The following is a 19,290-nucleotide window of genomic DNA, read 5'->3' as shown; positions in this document are numbered from 1 at the left end:
AACAAGGGAGGAGAAGGAGGGTTGGAGAAAGACCTGAAAAGTTAGGTTCTGACCAGGGTGTGAGAAGTCTAAACTTTGTCCTACAGGCAACAAAGAGCCACTGAATGTTTATTGAGGCGAGATGACTATATTTTAGAAAGGATGCTGTTCGTTATTAAGCTATTGGCTCTCATCTGCAATCCAGCCTCCCCCCTGGGCTCTGCGATGTCAGAGCTGGGACTCTGCAAGCCGCTCCTCTGCCAGCTGGTTCTGTTGGAGTCTCAACAAGGGAGGTGAGGGGAACTGGAAGACAGAGAAGGGCAAGGAGCTCCTCCTCTCTGCTTGCGTTGTGTCTGTCTGGGTCACCCTGCCACGTGGGGCACCCAGGCATCTGATGACCCTCCCGCAACCAGCCCCCCAGGCAGTGCCTTCCCCCAGGTGTGGGCCTCCACAGCCTTTCCTTTAACCTCCGAGTTCCTGAACCCCGGCTGCAGGCTCCTCCCCCAGCCCAGGGATGGGGCAGGGCTGCAGCGGTCCCTCTGCTGACCCTTCTTGTTGGGTCAGTTCGCGCATCACTGCTAGTCAGCACCTCCTCCCTTCTCCACGTGGAACCACCGTGTGACGGCTGAGGTTCTGGATGGCGCACACGTTGCTGTGGGTCAGAAAACGGAGTCGTGGGAACTGGAGCTAGAAGACCATGACCTTAGACTTGTATGCACGCACAGAAGCATAACCCATGGACACAGACAGCAGGGTGGGAAAAGTAGAGAAAGTCAGTAAAGCTGTTAAGAGTGATCATAATGATAAAAATAGTAACAGCTGTATTTATGAAGCACATCAATATACCAAGAGCTGCTGTTAGGTCCTATGACAGAGGTACTACCTTTATTTCCTATGATATGGGTCCTTGTATTTATTTCCACTGTACAGACACAAAAATTGAGTCCCAGAGAGATTTTCACTGACGAACGGCAGGTCACATGGAAAACAGTGGTGAAGACAAGATAAACCCATCCCTCTGGTTCCCAAGGCCTTCCTTTTAACAACTGAAATGGAGCTGGTTCCTGAGTTACTTCTGAGAAAGAAGCCATCGTGTTTAAACAGTCATTCAACAGAAAGGACTGTGCAGAGGAAGGAGTCAAAAGACCAGAACCACCTCAGAGACGCCGGTGTGGTGCCTGGTTAGATGATGAGGTGACGACTGCAGGGGGTGATGTTAAAGGGCAGGTTTGGGTGCCGGGAGAAATCACTCAGTTTTGCGCTGTGGGCATCTGAGGAGTGATGTCAGCTGGAAGCTGAATCTGAGTCGGTCCTTTAAAATGGTTGACACAACGATAAGGAGTTGCCAGCTTTCCTAGTCGATGCCAGGGAAAGGCCCGAGAGCAGCTGGCAGTGCCGTGAGGGCGGCCCTGGGGGCACCGCGAGCAGCGCGTTCAGGCTCAGCATCAGCCTCGGGGCTCTTTCCTATGGACAGAACAGCAGAGTCCCCGGAAGAAACATATAGTGAGTAGGGGGATGGGGACCTGGAGACAAAAGGAAATGCCTGTGTGACACACAAGAAAAGCATGAAACTATTCAGGAGGTTTTGTGGGTTGTTGTTGTTTTTTGTTTGTTTGTTTTTTAAGGAAACACAAAGAAGAGGAAAAAGAAAGATAGAGAGTTTCAAGCAAAATGCTTCCGTTTCTACACTGAAATGCAGGATCCCCCGGACTGCTTATCCGCCTTCCAGTGATTTGGCGGCAGAAAATGGGATGACATCAGCAAACCAATCCCTAGCCGAGTGGAGTGAGTCACATTTTCGTCTGTTTTCACTTGATTAAAATATATTACATTTATTGAGCTTGGGGGCGGGGGGCGGGGGGAGAAACACAGAGGAAGTCATTGAAAGTGGAAAATTGGAAGTCCAAATATGGCTTGTTTCTGACTCACCAGAATTGCAGCAGCAGAAGATCTAATAACTGTGATTTTAAAAGACTCTTTTTTAAAAAACTTGTATTCAAGAAATAGTTCCCCAAATCAGAGTGCTTTATGGCTTTCTTCAACTTTGAACTTCATATCAGAGACAAACCCTAAGTATGGGTAATTTTCTATAATGCTTTAAAAAAACATAAAGATCTTGTAGGAAAACTGGGTGACATTGAATAGCCCCCGGTCTTTGTGGCTTATTTTGTTCGGAGGGGTGAAGGCTGCGAGCGTCGATGGCTCAGATGCATCGCAGCATTCAGGTCTTGGGAGCAGAGCAGCAGGAAGGGGGGTGAGGGTGGGCGGAGATCTGGTCTTCACAGGGATCCTCGCCACGTAATCTGCAAACAGCCCACTTCCTGGCGAACGTCCGCTCACTGGTCCGTCTGTGATTTTTTTCTTTTACTGTAGTTGCTAACACCGACCTTCAGGTCTCTTCACAAGAGAGATTTATAATCGGGCAGAATCCCTGGAAATGAAATCCCTGGCCGCTGGCGTGAGGCAGTCATGTTCCTCAGTGTGTGAATTATTGCGAGGCTCAATTATATAAACGCGGGAAGGCTCCAAGTTCTAAGACAGTGCATACACCTTAGTATTGTTTGTTTCCTAGATCACAGCATGCAGAGATCATCTGGGAATGGGAACACACTGTATATTTTTTATATTTATTTTATTTAGTTTTTAAATATATTTTTATTGATTTCAGAGAGGATGGGAGAGGGAGAGAGATAGAAACATCAATGATGAAAGAGAATCACTGATTGGCTGCCTCCTGCACGCCCCCTACTGGGGATCTAGCCCGCAACCCAGGCATATGCCCTTGACCGGAATCAAACTCTGGACCCTTCAGTCCGCAGGCCAACGCTCCATCCACCGAGCCAAACTGGCTAGGGCCACACTGTATATTTTAACTATAAACAATGAGAGACACTTTCCACTCTGACCCCTCCTGTCACACTTCCCTCAGAGCCCCGCAGTGTGGGAGCGGCCCCTGGCATTGTGGGGATCCGACTGAAAAGCGAGCTGAGTGTACACTTCCTTTTCATTCAGTGGATGTGTGCATGTGGTTCAGTTCACCCCACAGAGAGCGGAGACACCGCTAGCAGGCCTGCGGAGGACTGGCTTCTGAAATACTCCTGCCCATTGTGCCGACCGGCCCCGCAGCAAAGGCTCAGGGCTGGAACGCATACTAGTACATGGACATGAACAGGCCCGCTGGTCATTGTAATAAAAATATGTTGGTAACGGAGAAGAAACAAGATCTGAAAGGTCTGCAACCGGAAAAGGCAAACGGGAAGTCTCTCCCAGCAGCAACGTGTCCGATAGTTCCGTGCGTGTAATCACAAACCTGCACACACATTCTTCTGGTTCTTGGTGAGAAGCACAGAAGTAGAATTATCAGTTACCTCTGTTAAGAGGATGCAACCTGCAGCAAAAGTATGGCAGGGCAGCTCAGCTGGCATGGCTCAGTGGTTAAGTGTTGACTTATGAACCAGGAGGTCACGGTTGGATTCCCGGTCAGGGCGCATGCCCAGGTTGCAGACTCATTCCCAGTGTGAGGCGTGCAGGAGGCAGCCAATCAGTGATTCTCTCTCATCATTGATGTTTCTATCTCTCTCCCCCTCTTCCTTCCTCTCTGAAATCAATAATACATTTATGTGTGTGTATGTGTGTGCGCGCACTCACATACACAGATATGTGTGGTATTTCAGGGTATAAAAATGCTAATTTTATACATTTCAATGTATTGGATTATATTTTAGTGTACCTGTTTTATCTCATTTTGCCAGTCTGGTTCTTTCAAAGCAAACAAAATGTGAAATTTCACCAATGCAGCAAAATTGCTTGGAAAAGTAACAAAACTATTGTGCATGTAAAATCAGTATGTTTAGTACAATTGTAGAGCTTAATACAAAGGAACAGCCATTTCAGTGGCACTTATTCCTCTTCTTCAGGCCTCACTTTTAGATTAGTTGTGTGTGCTCTTCAATACCAACATCCAAATACAACAGAAAGGAAGGATTCTAGTAGAAGCCAAAAACATTGACTTAAAAAAGACTGGCTAAAATTCAGTTATGGCATTTGTCAGGTTCTCATATTCAAATCTATTATTTCTTTTTTTTATTCTAAGTAAATATTGACTCTCATACCACATTTGTATTTGTAATTTCACTCTTTTTCTTATATAAAACCTCTTGAATAAGTGTCAGGCCCCACAGAACCTGAAAGCATTCCTATGTGAGGGCAAAAATGAAGTGGGCGAATAAAATCATCATAGTCATGGTGGGAAGATGGAAATGATAACACATTTAAATGTAACTTAGAAAGAACAGAATGAAAGGTACCAGAATTGGTGATGTCATGGTATTTCGAGCTATAAGTAAACCAGGGAAGTATGTAGTTTAACCTTTTGATTATCAAGTATTTGAGATTTTTTAAAAAGTAAGCAACTTGCATGGCTACACAACAAGTAGGCCCGAGAACGGCCTGGGAATGGGGCTGACCTGCCACGGCAGCAGACAACACGGGCCAAGCCCGGGGGCCCTGAGAGCCAGCGTGGGCTCTGGACGGCCCTTCCTCAGAAGGCCCACACTCAGTTCTCTGCTGCATCTCAGGATTCTTAAGAAGTTTAAAAGGGCGGGGTCCACATTTCACTTTGCACTGAATCCTGCAAATGGTGGATCTGGTTCTTACGAAACACACATGGCCGCTACAGGCCATGTGGGCCGAGCTGCAAGCCTTCACGCCTGCTGGCTGCCCTGGCTTCAGCTGCAGCCGGGGGTGGCCTCTGGGAGTGAAGCTCTGCAGCAAGGCCCACCCTGCAGGGCTGGCAGATGGGCAACAAGGCCATCCTGAGGAGGCACAGGCAGCCGCGCCCCAGTCCCACGGACCCAGGCCCACTCACCAGGCCCACGCACTGCAGGCCCCATGTACCCAGGCCCACGAACTGCAGGCTGCGTGGAGATCTCATCGCAAGACTTGGAAGATAACTTGAGTTGCCGATGTTTTCCTTCCGCATTACGAGTAAGGACAGGTTCCCAGGGAGTCTCCACCATTTTCCAGTCATGCCGTTTCTTAGTGAGAAAATTCCTTAGTGAAAAATCTCAAAGTTATATGAAAATTATGCCTTCCACTTTGTTTCGATTGTATTGTAAGTTGGCAGCTTTAACAAAAACCCAGTGCATCACAGGAAAAAGACAACCACTGAGTTTCTGAGTGCTAAGGCACCACCTCTCCCACATCAGCCAAAACCAAGAGCATTTTCAGCCTCTGTCTTCTGAAACCAAATTTCACTTACACTGTGTCAGAGAAAGAAGTATTTCAGGAAGATCCTGAATTTCAGGGATTCCGGAAACACATCCGTCATCTTGGTTATGAACCGGAAATGCACCACCGGCAGCTGCAGTGAGAAGGGGACCGGCTCCGTGCACACAGGCTGGCGTCCCGTGGGTCATGTCTGATGCTCTCTGGTGTGCAAGCAAGACCACCGCATGGGAGCGCTCCCCGCCGCTCTGACCCTGCTCCTCTCACACGTCACTTCTTCCTTTCTAACTTACTCCTCACGTTTGTTCTTTTCATCGCCTGCCGCCTCCCTCTACAGCAGCAGCTGTATGTTTCGTCAGCTTTGTTCTCCGTTGCGTGCCTGCTACGAAGAAAAGCGGCTAACCCCCAATCGCTGCTGGAAAGTAAGTTGCTGAATGAATGAAGGGCTAAGTCTGTAACCTTTCTAGAATCATGACTAAAAACAAAGTCCTTAAGTTCACATGCGCATAACTAGCAAAGGCCGAGTGCTGTTCACTGTAGCTCAGCAGACATCAAAATACATCGTTCACTAGCCTAAAGCTCAACTTGCTTGTGGATGATTAAACCGGTTATTGTCATGTTTTTGTTGCAGTCTAAAGGCTTTCTTAAATAGCTGAGAAAAGTTTAGAAAAGTTATTCTGATTTTTTTTTTCAAATAGCAAAAGATCTGGAGAATAGTATCGTGCGATAGTGATAGAACTTGGTTTCTATTTTTCTGATCAGGATATGAAGACCTTGTCCTTCGCTAAGACCCAGGAACTCGAATCCTCAGGTACAAGGGTGAGAGCGTGAGAAGAAATGCCAACAGGAAGGGTAGTAGTCATGCTCCCAGTAACACTGGAGGCACATGTTTGGTAAAGAAGCCTATATTCAAACATGACACCTGCTTCACCAAAAGGTATTCATTCACGAAATGGAATTAGATGTGCTGACATTTTTAGGTGGAAAAAGGAGGGCAGCACATGAAGCTTAAACGGGAGCAGCTCTGGACTCTTGTAGGTGGGGCTTCCCCATTCCAGTAGAGCAGCTCCCACAAGAAACCCGTTCACGGTCTCATCCTCTGCCTTCCCCTCTGCTCCTCCCTGAGAGCAGGGTAGACAGTGCCTGGCAACATTATAAACGTTGCCCTGAAATTTGACAAACTAAGAATGCTAGCACCCCACTACCACTTCAGTGTCTACAGCTGGAATATTCTACAATGTGGATCTATTCAGACGGAAGCTGAAGGGCATTTGGCTTCTGAAATATGAGCCTGTTCATGAGACATTCACACCATAGCCTGAGTCCATTCTGAGTCGTAGCCTCTAATTTCTAGAGCATTACTGGAATTAAGCATTTAATATAACGCCACCCTAGTTCAACTGATCCGGCACATCACTAGCACTTTGCTGCATTACTGTTTGCTCTTATTCTCAAAGAGATTCGAACAGCAGAGTAAATCCAGCTAAGTGTGCTTTAGAGTGAAAGCCCAATGACCACAAACGGTGGTGTCCATCAGAGTCATCTAAGATGACTGATGAAATGGAAGTTCTTAGGCCTCTTTCCCAGAGATTCAGAATTAACAGGCGGGGGCTATGGTCCACATATTAAGAAACTTTGGAACAGACACCTATGAATTTCAAACTTTTTTAAATGTTAGAAATAGCATTAGAAACACTATTATGTAACACAGATAAGGAACGTTCAATGGATAAAAGTATTTCCAAGTGTGATTTTTTTCATAATCTACTAATACTTCCAGGTCAGCAAAATTGACGTCAGATCTCCTAGACCAGCTGCAGCCTCCTCTCCAGGAAAAGTGCCAGCTCAGGTTTGTTCTCCAGAATCGAGAGAAACATCTGTGCGCGAGCAAATGCCAGAGCAGAAATGACTGGGTCACTTCCTTCTCAGGCCACCAGGCAGACGGGTCCTCAGAGAACCGAGACTGGGCACTGGAAAAACCACTTACGGTCTTGACTTCGGGCCACTGGACGCTGGCCAAGGCAAACCCGCCTGCTTTCCTCCTCAGAAGGGGCAGTCGTGTTTGTAGTTTCAGAAAGGAAATCACCGATGCCCAGCAGAGAGCCTCCCAGAATCCCACGCTCAGCTCTGCCACAGAGCAGGGCCCAGCCCCACGGAGCGTGTGGAGACCAGATCCCAGGCCGCAGTGAGTCAGCCCTGGCCTGAGGCTGCTTCACGGGGGTTGCTCTAGGCCAGTGGTTGGCAAACTGCGGCTCGAGAGCCACATGCGGCTCTTTGGTCCCTTGAGTGCGGCTCTTCCACAAAATACCACATGCGGGCACGCACGTACAGTGCGATTGAAACTTCATGGCCCATGCGCAGAAGTCGGTATTTTGTGGAAGAGCCACACTCAAGGGGCCAAAGAGATGCATGTGGCTCACGAGCCGCAGTTTGCAGACCACTGGTCTAGGCTGAGGAATTCTCATTTACTGAGCACTCGGATTCCCAGGATGAATGTCAGCAAACTCGTGGATAACAGGCAAGGACTCTAAGTAAACAGATCCTTCATTTCAATCAAAAAGCTCAAACATCTGGGTTTTCTCCAAGGCAGCCCCGCTGACTTTATATAGCCCAGCTCTATAAATTAGTTTTGTACTAAAATATCTTACTATCTGGTGTTTACTGGAAAATAAATTTCTCCAAATGACAGCACACAAGAAACCTCTGCCCAAAGAACTACCAAGTGAAGGGGAGCCATCCTGGAAGACCACCTTTCTCACCCAGATTTAAAGTGTTTTCCTCCCAAACCATGTCATGCACAGGTTCGGTGTAACGAACCGTATGTCCCAACAGTATTCCATGCATGTAGCCAGTCCGGCCTACACTGCCTAACCCGCAGACCCTCCCCCTCCCCCCAGATTCAGATGATCTCTTGAATCACTGGGCTGTGCGCACTAGACCCAGCTCTGATGTCACTAGGTTGGAAGCCAGCCAGGCAATCGAGGAAAAGCTAATGGGGTGTAAGGGATGTGCGTGTGCTCATCGAAGACCAGAGTACTCATGGCAGAGTATTCACATGCCTGGTAGCCAACCCACCACCACCCAAGTGTACCAACACGGGATGGGTTCATCAACATCATAAAACCTAAAATCCTATGCACATTATATGCAATACTAGAGGCCCGATGCACGAAATCATGCAAGGGGCTCGGCCCTCGCAGCCCCGGCTGCCTCAGCCCTCACAGCCCCGGCTTTGTCCGGAAGGCTGTCCGGATGGTCATTCCACTGTTCGGCCGTTCGGTCAATTTGCATATTACACTTTTATTATTATAGATACGTGATATTGTATGCTTATGTAGCCAGACGCCCTTAACTCCAGAGAAAACTGCACCTTCGCCCATACGTGTCCACAGCAACACCCTGAGAGATGAATGATGCCTTCCTGTGGAGGACAGGAGCCCTCACCATGAAGTAAAGTGGGAGAGAGAAGCTGGCTGAAAGCTGACAGTGGGCGCAGGATTTGCACCTGCAGCCAAGGAAAACTACCCCTCCACAAAGGAGTCCAGGTGGGAGACAGATGGCAGGCGCTCCTAAAGAGAGGGTGGCCGCATCTGATAGCAATGGTCCTACTGTCCCACTACCCACCCCCACCCACCCCCGAGACAGCTATGCCTCAGGCTGCCTGGCCTGGAACACTGATAAGTAATAAAATGTAAGAGGATGAGCAGCTAGAGCCCTGGGACAATGAATTTGCTATTTCAAACTTTTCTCAAAACAAAGCAAGAAAACTGCAGTGGAAAGCAGCGTGTGGGAACCACGGGCCTCCCTGTGATTACACTGCACGCACAAACAGCTGCTTTCCTGCTGGGACCTGTGCCTTCCTCTGGTAATTGGAGGCTGGGAGCCAGGACCCTAAACAGTGTTTTCAATGCTTCCATTTAAGAATAAAGTTATTTCATTCTAAGGCAAAGCTACCTGGAGCCACAAGTTGAAATAAACAGATAATTGAAAATGAGCCACTAACATTTTGAATTCATACAGTGCTGCGTGTCAATGCATATAAACATATTAAATACTCGACAGGACTGGACACCCTGACACCTCTCATAGCAGGTGCAAGGGAGGCACATGACCTGAGACGCCTGGGGTCACTAAATAGAGCTTGTACTGCAGTTTCACTCTGGTTTTCAGAAAGCAAGCCAAGCGTAAACGTGTCTGTTTTATATTTCTGCTCTTAATTTTTTCTTTCAACCCAATTCTTTTAAATTAAGTTTATTCCATTTTCTTTTATGATTAAAATAACTGTGTTTTATCTCTCAGTCACCTTAATTTAAAGATTCTATTTTATTTCTGCTTCTTTGTTTTCTATCTTTTATTTTGTCTATATTTCAATGATATCTACTCTCAGTATACTGTAAGTTTTTAATTCCACAGTGCTTATTTTTTATAATAAATATTTATTGTTGAAAGTCCCCCCTTTTTTCCCCATTGCCCTCTCCCACCCTCCTTCCCCTCTCATTAAAAGATATAAAAATAAGCACTGTGGTTTAGCATATAGTTTTCAGCTTATCAAGTGGAGGAATGAATCATGTCAAATTCCTCCTAAGAAATATGAAGAAATTATTGAACTACAGACTTCCTCAACCCTGCCCCACTTCCCTACACACACCCTAGCTTTGGCTGGTATGCTCTGGGATTTTGAAATCACTACTATGTTACATTTAAAATTTCATTTAAAACCTATATTTTATTCAAGAAATTATAGTATACATTATTCAAATTTTACTTCTGATGATAATTAGACTCAATTCTATGTTTAAATAGATTCAAAAGCCACAGCCATCCCTTCAACACCATGAATTCCCCCACTCACAGATTCTTTATCTTCGTTTTTTCCCCTAAGTTGGTGAATTGAATATTTAGGAGGAGCTCTGGGTAAGGAAGATAAGCTAGTAATGTATTTCCTGAGTCTGATACATAGGGAAGTGTTGGCTGCGTTTACCTGGGAATAGTAACTTAGTCAGATAGGGATTCTTTAAGCCACACACAGTGCTCCCGGTCTTCTAAGAGTAGAACATTAGCAACACGGGACCTACAGTCATACATACATTTCCCTTTAGCTCTCTAATGACTGCTATGTGACATTTACAGATAACAAACTTTTCTTCTGACTCTAAACTCAATGTTCTCATCTACAAAATGGAACTATTACTTAACTCTCAGGTTTGATGTAAGAAATTAATGACATCCTCTATATTAGTGCTATAATAGAAATAGAAATGAACCACATATTAGTTTAAAAATTTCTAGAAAACATATTTAAAAGGAAAAAATAATATTAATTCAAACAATATATTATGCTTTACCCAATCTATAATAATAAAAGGGTAATATGCTAATTAGACCAGATATCTTCCGGACGTCATTCGGGACATCCTTCCTGACAAAGCCGGGGATGGAGGGAAGATGGCCAGGGTCCCGGGTGCCTGCAGGCGGCCAGAAGAGGGAAGCAGCCCAGGTCCCAGGTGCTGGAGGGAAGCCAGCGCCGGCAGCCGGGGGAAGGAAGGCCTACTCTTGCATGAATTTTCATGCATCGGGCCTCTAGTATATTCAATAATGCATTGTTATTTCAACATGTACACAATATAAAAATATTAATGAAATATTTCATTCTTCTTATACAACGTCTTCAAGATACAGTGTATATTTTAAACTCATCACATATAGCTATAGCATACATTTGCATATAGCATATATAAATTTGTAATTGCCATATTTCAAGTGCTCAGTAGGCATAAGTGGCTACCACACTGCTCAGTGCAGAGAAATCCTATCTAATAAAAAGCTAATGTGCTAATTAAACCGAACAACAGAACAACCGTCCGGACAACCTTCCGGACGAAGCTGGGGCTGCGAGGATCGAGGCAGCCAGGGCTGCGAGGGCCGGGGCTGCGAAGGCTGAGTCCCTTGCACAAATTTCGTGCATCGGGTCTCTAGTAGAATATAATTCAACAGAATATCTTGCATAAAAAATATGTACTAAAGTGTACATATTTTTATTGTTTTATTTTAACACTAGAGGCCCGGTACACAGATTCGTGCACCAGTGGGATCCCTTGGCCTGGCCTATGCCCTCTCACAATCCGGGACCCCTCGGGGGATGTCCGAGAGCCAGTTTTGGTCTGATCCCTGCAGGCCAGGCCAAGGGACCCCCAGTTTTGGCCCGATCCCCACAGGCCAAGCCAAGGGACCCCACTGGTGCATGAATGCATGCACTGGGCCTCTAGTATGCATATAAGATCTTTGGTTAATCTCTTCCCACCCCGCCCCCTCCTTCCCTCTGAGATTCATCAGTCTGTTCCATGTTTCCATGCGTGTAGTTTCCACTCCTGCATTGAGCATCAGCCCCCTGGTGGTCAGTGCGTATCATAGCTACCGGCTAGTCAGCCAGTGGCCAGTCACTTAGGCCTTTATATATATACTAGAGGCCCGGTGCACAAAAATTTGTGCACTCGTGGGGGTCCCTCAGCCCGGCCTATGCCCTCTTGCAGTCTGGGACCCTCGGAGGATGTCCACCTGCAGGCTTAGGCCCACTCCCTGGGGGATCAGGCCCAAGCTGGCAGTGAGACATCCCTCTGGCAGCCCGGCAGCCCTCGGGGGATGTCCACTTGCCAACAGGGAGCAGACCTAAGCTGCAGTTGGACATCCTTAGCGCTGCTGAGGAGGCAGGAGAGGCTCCCACCACCACCGCTGTGCTGGCAGCCATTAGCCTGGCTTGTGGCTGAGCAGAGCTCCCCCTGTGGGAGCACACTGACCACCAGGGGGCAGCTCCTGCATTGAGCATCTGCCCTCTGGTGGTCAGTGTGTGTCATAGTGACCAGTTATTCCCAGTCGTTCTGCTGTTAGGGTCAATTTGCATATTACCCTTTTATTATATAGAATAGAGACCTGGTGCACGGGTGGGGGCCGACTGGTTTGCCCTGAAGGGTGTCCTGGATCAGGGTGGGGGCTCTGCTGGGGTGCCTGGCCAGCCTGGGTGAGGGGCTGATGGCTGTTTGTAGGCTGGTCAATTCCCCCAGTGGGGACCCTCACCCCATGGGGGTTTGGCCAGCCTGGGTGAGGGGCTGATGGCTGTTTTCAGGCTGGCCACAGCCCCTTCAGGGTAGGGATCCCCATTGGGGTGCCTGGCCAGCCTGGATGAGGGGCTGAGGGCCGTTTTCAGGCTTCCCAAACCCGCTTCAGGGTGGGGGTCCCCACTGGGGTGCCTGGCCAGCCTGGGTGAGGGGCTGATGACTGTTTTCAGACTGACCAAGCCCCCCGGTGACCAAAGCTCCCAGCCTTTCCTTTATTTTTGTTTTTTTTTTATTCGCTCCAGCTCCGTGGCCATGGCGACTGGAAGCAGGTATCTGGGGTTTATTTACCTTCTATAATTGAAACTTTGTTGCCTTGAGAGGAGGCAGCAGCCAGCCGGGAAGCTTGGCTTCCTCCATCATTGGGGGAACCAAGCCTCCTGCTTGCTCCAGCTCCGTGGCTGCCAGCTGCCATCTTGGTTGGGTTAATTTGCATATAGTTGCTCTGATTGACTGGTGGGCATGGCTTAAGGCGTAGCGAGGTACAGTCAATTTGCATATTTGTCTTTTATTTTTATATATATATATATACGAAATACAGAAGTAGTCTCAGAAAAAAACTCTTTTATTTGCTTTCTAAATAACCTGTTTCTTCTGCCTAGTTATGTAAAGGAGTCTTTATTCTATTTTTAGATTAAAAAGTGTTTATTAGTAAGATTTTTATTGAAATATAGCATAATACAGGAATAAAATATGCTCTATTTGTGACTTATTATCTTCCCCATTAAGAGTTGAAATATATATGCATATAATAAAGTTCACTGTAATTTCCAGAATATTTCCACTTATATTTTTTCCCTGCTGTTGAGAATTTGAATTGCTCCAACACTATGAATCCGTCCCCCTGCCTGTTATAAACATTCTGACATTTAGGGACAGAAAGGAGTGGCCAGTTCACATCTCCCAGAGCCTCACTGAGCAGCACACCGGGGTGGGCTCATCACTGGCCAGGAACGGAGCCTACATTCTGCAGCCTCGGGGACTGGATGTCACCCCTACATTTGTATCAGACAATTGTACACTTGGAACCCATATCATTTTATTAACCAATGTCATCCCAATAAATTTAATTAAAAAAATGATTCATGAGCCTGAAGTATACATTCAAAGTTCAAATGGATAAACTTTCATGAGAAATAAATTCTAAGCAGATATAGAACATTTGTATTTCACACTTGGAAAATATATATGAGAAACCAAAACAGAATCAGAAATCACTTTTAAAATAAGGTACAATCTTAGAAAACTTAAATATTTACTAATGAAAAGAACATGATGCCTCCTTTTACCACAGAGAACAAAATTTCAAATGCTTCAGAGGCCAGGCAGAAAATACCAATTAACAAAGAAATCCCAAATGAAGACTTTGGCGACCTGAAGAGCCACAAGCCCTTAACAAAAGAGCTACCAGATACGCACACTAGCCAATCACTCACATGACGGAGTATAGACCCAGTGGTGACAGATCTTCTAATTTTTGAAGACACTCTAGCACTTCACATTTTAATGTTTACCTTCAGATTTACAAATGTTGAAAACTGTAATAAAATAATGGCCTCCCAAAGACACCCACGTCTTATCCTACTTCTGGGAACCTGTGACTATGGAACCTTCCCTGGCAGAAAAAGACCTGGCCGATGTGATTCGGTTAAAGGTGAGATGACCCGAGATGACCCGTGTGGGCCCCGTTTAACCACCAAGGCCCTCAAGGGGATCAGGAGGCAGAGGGAGAGGTGATGACAGAAGCAAGGCAGAGTCAGAGAGAGATCTGAAGAGTCCATACATGTAGCTTTAAAGATGGAAGAGGAGCACAGACGAGGAATGGGGCGGCCTCTCGCAGGGGCAGAAGACAGGACACGGATTGTCCCCTGAGACCTCCCAACGGAGTGCAGGCTGCCCACACTGTCCCCCAAAGATCCACTGCAGACTCCTGAGCTCCATGAATGTGAAATAATAAACATGTGCTGCTTTAAGCACTAAATGTGTGATTTACTGCTCAGCAGTGCTATGAAACTAATGAAATGTTTTTAAAAACAACTCTCAGCAAGCCAAGTGAATCACATCTGCGGCCAAACTCCAGCCTTCGGATCATAAAAGAAGCACCTTCGAGGAGATGTCAGACAGCTTCACCCACAGGGTGAGCGGTGCTTAAGCCAGGAGCGAACTTCAGATGAGCTCTGGCTTCCACGCAGGGCTTAACCGTGTTATGCTTCACTCGCCTTTCTGCTTTCTGAGCTTCCCCCAACCAGTGGCCCAGGATGGGCTTATCTGGGTTCACTGGTCCTGTCCGCCCAGCGGGCCCCGTGCCTTACGACAGCTTTGTAGGTCTCTTTCCTGAACCATTAGGCGCTGTTTTCATAACACAACTTCCAGAGGACACCCCCTTCATCCCCAGGTTCTCCGAGGAAGCTTCCTGGTAGCTCCCCAGCGCACTCAGTATCTGACATAACACATGAATATCACTAACACACAGTGGGGGTCATGGATGAACTAATATCATTAACACACAATGGGGGCTCATGGATCAATTAATATCATTAACACAATGGGGATTCATAGATCAATTAATCAGTCGATAAATCTGTGGAGGAAAAATCTAAGACAAAGATAGGCTCAGCAACACACATCATGAACAGAATCATATGCATAACATTTTGCCTTTTCTATTAGTTCCAAAATATTAGAAAAGGGAAATCTATGTATTTAGTCTACAAAATGCCAGTTTCTCTCCTAATAGCATGTGCTTTTATCAATGTCACAAGTTTGTAGTTTTCACTCTCGAGATATAGCTGTGTATGTCACAGTTTATGTTTGTACAATGGAGTCTGGCATTTCTGAGAAGTTTCCCTTATCTTCAGCATTTGCCATGTTTTAGAAATTGAGAAGAAACAGATGTTGATGGTGAAGCATATTCTAAACTATTTCAAAAGTATTTGGCAGCGAGGGCTGACATTAGTGGAAGAACAACTCCGTATAAATGGACGTTTATTTTGCATGTACTTTTCCTGAAAGAAAAATAATTTAAAAGAAGACAAAAAAAGAATTATTGATATGTATTATATAAACATTAATAAAGAAAATGACTTTTAGTAAATATATTTTATCATGATTTTGAGTCTCTATAAAACTCCATATAGCTATACATTCATGTAATATATTAAAAATTTTCAAGTTCTTTCTGCTAGTATAATCTGTACTTTTTTCCAATTAACCCTAATAATTTTACTCATCCTTCCTACATTTTTAATTTCTACTATAGCCTTGAAACTAACCCTTGCTCGAGAAAATAGATGAATTCATGATCCAGTATTGTTGTACAAGAATTTCTGAGGAATTCTTGTGATTGAGTAATAATTCAAATTTCTGGGCATATCTGGTGATTTTGCATAATATGTTCATTTTATTCTTGGCCAAGCTATGTTTCTACATCATTAAAATAGCCTTAAAGTAACATTAAAGCTATTTTGGTGGGTAGATTAAAAGATGATTTCACTAAAAAGAAGGCTGTTATAGCATTTCAAAAGATTTGGGGGAGGAGAGCATGAGTAGGCTTAACTCAAAATTCTGCAATGGATTTTTTAAACCATTTGTCACAGGGAGAGCCAATTCCGTAGTTTTCTTTGGCATACCAAAAAAAGATTTTATTAACATAAATTTTCAGGGAATAAATTTAGCAATATATAGGATAGACAAATATCTCCGATCATTTTTCCCTTTGCTAAACTTCTCTCAGTTGGCTGCTGAACTTGACACCATTATCACTAATTGCAATTATATACCAAAATAGCCAAACTGTCCACTTGCCACATTAAAAGAAGGCGGCAGTTTTAAGCAATGAACCTCTCATTATTGCAAAGCCTACATCCTCTCTCCAGTTGGCCTTGAAGTTAAAAGGTTCACTATGTATGTTATGGCCAAACTCCAGCAACTGACTAATTTATGAACAGGGAGTAGATTGGTTATAGTTTCCTATTCAGGATCCAAAGTCTCCTTATCGAAAAGCAGCCAGAGCTCAGTAGGTGAGTTTAGCACACTTGATAGTAAGTTGCCTTTGTCCTTTTAGTCCAGAGTTCCAAAGTAAGCTTTAAAGTAGTCCCCTTTTCTACCATCCCCTCGATGGAGTATGTGTAATCATTTAATTAAAAATGAAACAATTCAGTTAAAGGAAGCGCGCGATCGCAGACCGCGGCTGGAGCACGGCCCGTGTCGTCATCCCTGTGCCGTCCCGGGTGCGGGGGTGGCTAAGGAAGAGGAAGGAAGGAGAGCACGCGTCGCTCCGGTCTGCAGCTAAGCCACAGCGTCCCAGGGAAATACCTGCGGCATGACAGGAAGGAGCAACATTCAAGGCCCCTAAAGTTCGAGGGAGCCGCCGCGCACAGCAGCCCCCCTAGTCCACGGCTCCGTGTTTACAGAGTGCAGTTCCCACGGCTCCGGGCATGTGAGCTCCCGGGATGCACACAGAAGCCTCGGAGGCTGGTGCTCTATCATCCCAGCTTACAGACCAGGCCTGAAGCGCGGGTGAAGGAACGGGCCAGGTCACGCAGCTGGTGCAGGGAAGAGCCATGGCTGAACCCCGGGCATGTGAGCTCCCGGGATGCACACAGAAGCCTCGGAGGCTGGTGCTCTATCATCCCAGCTTACAGACCAGGCCTGAAGCGCGGGTGAAGGAACGGGCCAGGTCACGCAGCTGGTGCAGGGAAGAGCCATGGCTGAACCCCGGGCAGTTTGACTTCATAAGCCACACTCTTCACCAAGCCGCGGAGTGAAGCCAGGCTCTCTGCATTCCCAGAGACGATCATTTTAGCCAGTGGCCCCCACTTTTCTGAGTCCAACCAATTTGGAGTCACTTCAGCTAGAATCTTTAACAAAGTGGCTACATTTGCTGATATTGTGTGCAACCTCCTTCCCTCCCCTACGTGAAATTTCATCTCAGAGTTTATTTCCTCTACTTCTTTCGTCACTGAAAGAAGACCGCATCCCGCTTCGTTCCCAAGCCTGACTGAACGTTCCACTTCAGGGCGTAGTTCCATCCCCTACCACGCCCTTCAGATGAGCCTGATGTGTGACTGTGTGTGACTGTCCGCACAGTAAGTACCTCTTCCTTCACGCAACACTAGAGTGTATTTGCACCTCCACTTCCTTGGAGAAAAGAAACCTGCCCTCAACCCTGCTCCCCTCTAGAGCGATCACTCTACCTCCTGAAATTTTTATTTAAAGAAAGGCGGCTAAGTCAGCCACCACTGTTTACTCAGAGACCAAAAAGAAATCACAGTATTAATTGTTCAATTGCTTTGGTGCAAAGAGATTGACTCTTGAAGCCAGAAATCCACTCTATTTAATGGTATGAGTTCTGGGCATCAATCATTAGTAAAACATGAACACTGGCTCCTACCCCATCAGGTTCTTGTGAGAAGTACATGTAACCAAGTGTGGGGGAACTCTCAAATTCATCTTGGAACACAACAAATAATTAAGAAATATTTGTTGAATGTGAATAATAATAGTAATAATAAAGCTGGAAAATGACCCTATATTAGTAAGTGATGGAAGAGGTCAGAATGTATGAAAGGAAAGAGCACATGTGTGTGAGAGAGGAAGAGAGAGAACAAAACAGAGAACGAGAGAATGAGAATGTATATGCACCAATCATCAAAAGGTGCTCTAGTTATCCATTCGTTCAACAAATATCTATAGAGCACCTACTCTGCTACCAGCAGCGTTCTCCACACCCAGGATTCACCTGTGACCTAAGCAGAGACAAGCTCTCTACTGTCTGATTCTGCCTCTAAAACAAACCAATGTTTTTAAAGAATCTCCAGGATGAGTTATTTCTTGTTCGGAAGTCTTCAGATCTCTTCATTGTCTCCTTAATAAATCCCAAACCCCTTCACCTGTCATTCAGTATCTTTTATTTTCATTTTGTTAACTCCAATCTATTTTTTCAGTCTATTCCTTACTATTCAACTTTTCTTCTACATGAACTTGCAGGAGGCATAAAAAAATAACATTTTAAAGGGACTCTGGAGCCCCTGCAGAGCTTAGGAATCAAAGCCTCTTGCGTGTGTCTAGGGCGTGTGAGCGGCTTGGGGAGGAGATGGAGCTGCAGCTGATGGAGCCGTGAAGGAACACGGAACGAGGCCAGATGATGAAGGGCAGCATATGCCACACTAAGAAGTGCAAGTTGATTCTTAAAGGCAAACTGGACACGTCCACCAAAGGAGTGAAATGATCCAAAGGCAACTGTGGAGGCAGCGGTGGAATCGCAGGGGGTGTGCAGGGCATGGAGGGCAGCTGAGAAGGTGTTAGAGTATGAGAAGCGACGGTGACAGCTGAGCAACGTGGTGAAGCGAATGCAGTGAGGAATCCACTCCTGAGAAACATGTCAAAGTCGCCACCAATCGGCCGTGGGTCAGGTGGCAGATACCATCTCATCATCCTGGAGCCTGTGGCCTGGACACAACCTGGAAGGTGCTCATTAAGGAACCTGAGTTTACACAGACAGGTCCTCCGCTGATTGCCCTCGGTATTTCATTCTTCTCACAAAAGCTTGCCCGAAAGTAAAACTGAAATCTTCTCAATTAAGATAATTTTCCCTTTGAAGCACATGCTGTGCTGTAATTTCACGGAGATGACAGCTATTGGTCCTGCCTGGTCCCGGGACACTCAGTGTAGGCGGGCATCGAATGCTTCACCAGCAGCGGCGATGAGGGGTGTAAGTATTGGCTGGCCTGGGCTGAGCTTAGATACTCAAGGCTGCTCTGGCCAGTGAGCTCACCGCGCAGCTCTGTGCCACTAGGAGACCTAGAGCCCGGCTCGACAGGTCTTGGGAGGGCAGCCAACCAAACACACGTGCACCCAGTTTCCAAGTCGGGGCAGGAAAGAAGGAGGCCTGCCTCAGCACTTCGGGGCTGACTACCTCCACGGCCACCTCCTGGCCTTCGGGCTGGGCTCCCCTGCCCCCAGCACTCCCCACTGG

General features: G+C 46.2%; 1 long non-coding RNA gene across 1 annotated transcript; it reads left to right on the top strand.

Annotated features, from left to right (window-relative positions):
* Positions 1–1,384: 1,384 nt before the first annotated feature.
* On the top strand, positions 1,385–7,047 carry LOC111827859. The gene is made up of 5 exons (XR_002831597.1): positions 1,385–1,482; positions 1,605–1,764; positions 5,543–5,627; positions 5,968–6,016; positions 6,986–7,047. It is a non-coding gene; the product is annotated as an uncharacterized LOC111827859 (long non-coding RNA).
* Positions 7,048–19,290: the final 12,243 nt, after the last annotated feature.

Source organism: Myotis lucifugus, unplaced genomic scaffold (assembly GCF_000147115.1).
Source record: "Myotis lucifugus unplaced genomic scaffold, Myoluc2.0 scaffold_234, whole genome shotgun sequence".
Classification (NCBI taxonomy): domain Eukaryota; kingdom Metazoa; phylum Chordata; class Mammalia; order Chiroptera; family Vespertilionidae; genus Myotis; species Myotis lucifugus.
Note: the sequence above shows the minus strand (reverse complement) of the source record. Positions and strands in the feature narration are given on the sequence as shown.